A 5,620-nucleotide genomic window follows, 5' to 3' on the forward strand; every position below is an offset into this window, starting at 1 on the left:
TATTAAATTGGTATAATAAAGCAGGGAGAACTGACATCTCCCTCAATTAAGTACACACACAAATAATTATACGAGCCATCCCTTTATCATTTTTTATTCATCCACAACTGAAAAAAACATATTGTTAGGCCTATTCCCTTTTCTTTGCCTTTCCCCCCGGCTCTTAACAAACAAAAAATCACTAAAAAAAAAATAAAAAAATCATTGATCTGCCCCTGCTTTATTCTTTATTTTTACGAGGGGGGGGGGGGGGGGGGTAGCACGTAATATAAGTGGGTCGTAATTTAGAAGGAAAAGTGCAATTTGATTAGTCCTCATAATATATTTTTTCATTACGGTTAGTGTAACCATGGATGATGGACCTACTAACATACTTCATTACAAATTTACAATATTGTCATATCATACTTATTGTAGGGGCACAAACCAAAATAGTACAAAAAGTCTGAAGTTGAAGACTTTCAGGCCAAATAGGAATTATTCATAAATGAGTTGCACAAAGGTACTGTTTATTGGTGAGCAGATACACTATCTGCCTTAGCATTAATTTGTTTATGATAAGTCAATCTCTGGTCTTATCGGAGGTCCATGGTAACGTAAATGACCCACCCCCCCCCCCCCCCACTCAGTGTTACTGTTCCCAGCGACCCCCCTCCCTTTCAGCAAAAGTCCGGTGTGTAAAGTCATTACGGGTAGACCTTTTTCTTTTGTTACGAGCCGGAGAGTTTGGGAACACGCATGGTATCCCTCCGTTCACAGAGTGGGGGGGGGGGGGGGGGGGGGGGGCAACCAGCCCACAGGTACATAATGACCCCCATTGGATAAGCCTTGGGGCATATATGCAAATTAAATTCCAAGAATACTAATAATTCTGAGAAGTGTAATGATATGCCAAGCACCAATCCTGCTCCCATCCGAAAGGAAGAAGAAAGTTTCACTTTCAAGAAGTTGTTCATACTGTTTGGATTGAAAAGTTCCTGAAAGTTGTGGAAACATGCAAGAGGTCAAACAATTGCGAACTATAGCTTCTTGCGCATTATTTTAAGCTACATCAAAAGGCGGCCCTCACTTTATCAAGTACCCCAACAGTACCGCCCTTTTACTTTGACAAGTGCCCCTTTCCCTCCTGATAAGTACTATTTTCATCTCTAATGAGTGCCCCTTTTCACCTCTAATATATAACTTCCCCTTTTATTTTGACACGTACCCCATTTCCTTTCTAATAAATGTTCTCCTTTTATAAGTGCACCTTCCCATTCTCCTAATTACCTATTTTCATCTCTGATGAGCGCCCCGTTTATTTTAACATGTGCCACCTTTTCTTTTTACTAAGAGACACTTCCCTTTCTTTCACCTCCGATAAATGCCCCTATTACAATCTGATCTTTGTCCCTTTTCTTTAAAAAAAAAAAATGCAAATTTACTTTTATTATAATAACCCCTTTTTCGTTATCATAAGTGCCCCTTTTCACCTCTGACGATTTCCCTGTTAACAAGGATACGTGCTCCTTTTCTTTTCTAATTAGTGTCTCATCCCTTTCGATATATAAGTGTCCCCTTTTCCTCACATCATTAAACGCGCCCCTTTATTTTCGAGCGACTAGGGGCATGCAATTTACAAAGCTCAATCGCTACCCTCACTCGCATTTATAGATGATATATTTATGTTACTTATCAAAGGTCTTTTCAGTCTTCCGTTATTAGAATTTGCTTAAAACTCCATCAGGATTGGATATTCCCCCCCCCCCCCACTCCGGAGTCGGAATGACCGCATGCGTGTTACCAAAATGTCCGGTAATGAGGGGTACTTTTCACGCACCAAAGTTCGGCTCGTACATACACAAAATTGATTTTACACACGGGACTTATAGGGGTGTTTTCAAAAGGAGGGAACACGCATAATGCGTACCCTAAATAACACTGAGTGGGGGGGGGGGGGTATTTTCCTCTTTATAAGATGTAATTTTCGCATTGAGGTCCCACAAATCTTAACAATTTTCCTCGCTCGAATATTCATTATAATTCTATTTCTATTGCTTACAGCAAACCACTCACTCGTGTCACTCACCCATTTTACACTGTCGCTCATAACGTTGCTGGAATATTTTGTTTTACCCCAATTTATGGAATTATTGGCAGTTCCCACAAATAAAACCCCCCCAAGAAAATGCAATAAATTATCAACAATTCATTGAATCTCCCCCGATCCCCAACATAAAAATATCTTCTGTGTGCCCATGCCTTGAGCCATGATGAATGGGCCGTACAGAGGTTATTGCTAATTTATTGCGTTTTCTTTTTTAGAAATTTATTTGTGGGAACTGCCCCCTACCCTAGCCCCGCTGCATACAGTCATTGTTCAGTGGCAAAACAATGGCCTCGTAACTGTGAGGCCCCAGGATCAAAACCGTGTCGATGTGCTATAATAGTGCCCTTTTGTGGGGCATTACTGTCATTTATGACTTAAAGACGTAGGTCCCCTATTTGATAAGCATATTAGCATACTGAGAAAGTATACTATTATCTAGATCTATTAGGAACAAATCATTGTCAAAATAATTCCATAAATATTTTATTGGGGTAAAAAAAAAAATATTCCAACGTTATGAGCGACAGTGTAGTTCACGGCAACGTTCGTTTCACTCATCGCTACATAATATTCATCTACGTTATACTCTACGTTATATAGCTTTTTAATCTTCATATTCGTTTATACGACGTGTTTTACGAACGGTTTTTTTCTTTAAGCATCTTTACGATCATCTACGATCGATATACAGTTTACGGCTGCAATATTAATAAACGAAATCTTTGAACTCATATACGCAAATGTGATTGGACAGTGCGTTCCGACTCTGTGCAAGAAGCTACATTAAAGATTCAAAAGCATTAACATTGTTCATAAAAGAATTGTTGCACGAAGTATATTTCCGTATTCAAAATGAAAAGCAGAAAATCAGAGAAACTGGCCCGCGGGAATCGGGTAATGTAGTGTTAAGAAACACAAGAGCGTTCTGTCAAAGTGGTCAATTTGAATTTCAGCAGACGATATACATTGACTGTCTGGACGATAGTTGGATACTAATCTGAAAGAAAAAATGGGGCCAGATTGTGACCGAAATAGACAGGGGTAAAATCGTTTTGCGAGGACTTAAGTTTGAGAAAATGATGTGCACAATGACGTTTTAAGCGCAATGAATGAAGTCCGATTTATCTCGCAATATTGCATTTCTATTATGTTAACTGTTGTTGCAAATTAGTTTGGCATCTATTGGCAAGCAACCCCCCCCCCCCCCGAATATCCGCTCACAATAATAACATGGGGAAACTACTGAGCACAGATTAATACCAGGAATTACAAGATCATTTTTCATCTTCTTCTTCTCCTTGAAGGAGAAAGTCCGAATTAGACGGAGGACTCGAAGGAGCAGGAGGACCGGAGGACTCGATCGGGAGAATTAGGAGGATCGAGGAGCCGGGGGAGTAGAAGAATTCTCCTTCTTCACTTACCAGTCCTTTTCTTTTCCTCCTTCATCCTCTTCATTTCCTTCTCGGCTTCTCCTCCTTCTTATTCTTCTCCTTCTCCTCCTCCTTTCTCCCCTCATCCTTCTTTCTTATTCATCATTGATCTTTTTCCAGCTGTTACAGGAACCGCGCGCGCGCACTCAATCTCCCCTGTGCTGTTTAGAGAACGTACTGCTTATTATTGTTACAACTGTAATGTGGGTTTATCAGAATAGTTACCTATCTTGCGTAGAGTCGGCGCTATGACCTGGATCGTGGTCAGCTATTTCTCTTGATTGGTAGCCAGCCAGGGTCGTGCGTATTATGGACGGATAGAGATCATTGTTCGAGTGTGCAATCACATTTTGCTATCTTATTTCTCATTCAAAAAAGGCATATTGTTCTCATAAAATATATGCCAGCTCAGCACATACATGTATTATCGTTTAAAATCTGAGGAATTGTGTAGGCGAAACAGCTAGGCCCCCCTCCCCCCCCCCGGCCCGCGTGGCAGCACCCCTTATGATTATGAAGAGGCCTCGAATCTCCCCCAAAGCCACTTGAATAATATTCTTCTGACATACCCTTCTATTTTCAGCACCCCATTCTAAATCTCCCTCTATTTCTGTGTTGAGATGTTGGGCCGTCTCAAACATCATTAATAACCAAATTTTTATAACTTTCCACTTTCCATGATATTAGGTTCTATAGTTTCGTAAAGGGGTTTGTCAGAGTTTATGTATAAGCACAGGATGTGTGTACCAATGTAAATTTTCTTCAGAGAAAATGTAAATTTATTATTTTTTAGTACAAAAGATATTGGAGAGGTCCTAAAATGTAGGGTATGTCACACGTTTGCCAATTTTGCGTTGGATCAATTACAACTTTTTTGTTTTTTAATCATAGATCTAAATTTATTTTTCTCTAATTTGTATAAAACCGTCACTGATCTGCTTCTCTTTTAATACAGCCAACTTAAGTCAGTGTGGATGTCCTATTTAAGGCCCCACTAAACTGCTTGCACCCTCTTTATAACAATGCCTAAGTGGTGACTATTGGTGCCCCATGGTCCCCTCTTTCTTATGTTAATTGAGAGCCGATTTGATGAGATAACCATGCAGGGAGGTCTAACCCTCCTGGCCAAACTAGTGCAGATAGTATTTAAGTGAAAAAGATGAAAACAAACAATCTTGGTATCTGGACCTGAATGAGCAGGGAGACTCTTTCCAAAATTATCCAGTGTCGACAAAGTACCCTATCTAATTTTAAACTTCAGGCTTTTTTTGTTGTCAGCTCACTTTGTTTCATTCTTCTCTCATAATTTCTTCCATATCTTCTACTGCCCCCACCTCTCTCTCTCACTCTCTCTCCATAAAATCATAAATGTCTTGTAAAATAAAACTTGAACCAATGCCAAATAATTCCTTGTGTGTTTAGCAGAAGGGCATAAGTGCACTGTTTTACTGAACATGCACTAGTGCATATAGCAGATCATTAACATTACAATACCCATAATTCAGAAAGATGGGCTCATCTGATATGGAGTCGGGCTAACTCGGACCAGGGGACAACTCGGCCCAGATGCAAAAACGGTTATTTTTTGCATGTTTAGGTTTAGTGTTAGGTTTAGGGTTAGGGTTAGAGTTAGGGTTAGAGTTAGGGTAAAATGACAAAAAATGACAGTTTTTGCTGCAGGGCCGAGTTGTCCCCTGGTTCAAGTTAGCCCGGATCCTCTGATATTCACATAATCAAATTACAGTTACAATCCATTGCCACTTTAACAAAATTAATAGCTAGATAGATAGAGCAATCCCTGTTAGATTTAAACTAAATTTATGATGTAATATTTATAGAGAAATCATAACCCTAGAAGCTAGTAACCAGAATTTGCTCCATGGCAAGCATGTGGTCATGTCTTACTGGGCAGCATTTCACAAAATCGTCATAAGTACAAGTTCACCGACATCCCATTGAAATACATGTTTTAGGTTTAACACATTTCAATGAGATGTCAGTGAACTTAAACTTAGGACGGTTTCATGAAACGATGCCCGGCTAGCCACAGGCAGGTATTGAATCCTTACAAGATCATATATGCACTCCAAACAACACAATT

Source organism: Strongylocentrotus purpuratus, unplaced genomic scaffold, assembly GCF_000002235.5.
Source record: "Strongylocentrotus purpuratus isolate Spur 01 unplaced genomic scaffold, Spur_5.0 spur5_scaffold_6, whole genome shotgun sequence".
Classification (NCBI taxonomy): Eukaryota; Metazoa; Echinodermata; class Echinoidea; order Camarodonta; family Strongylocentrotidae; genus Strongylocentrotus; species Strongylocentrotus purpuratus.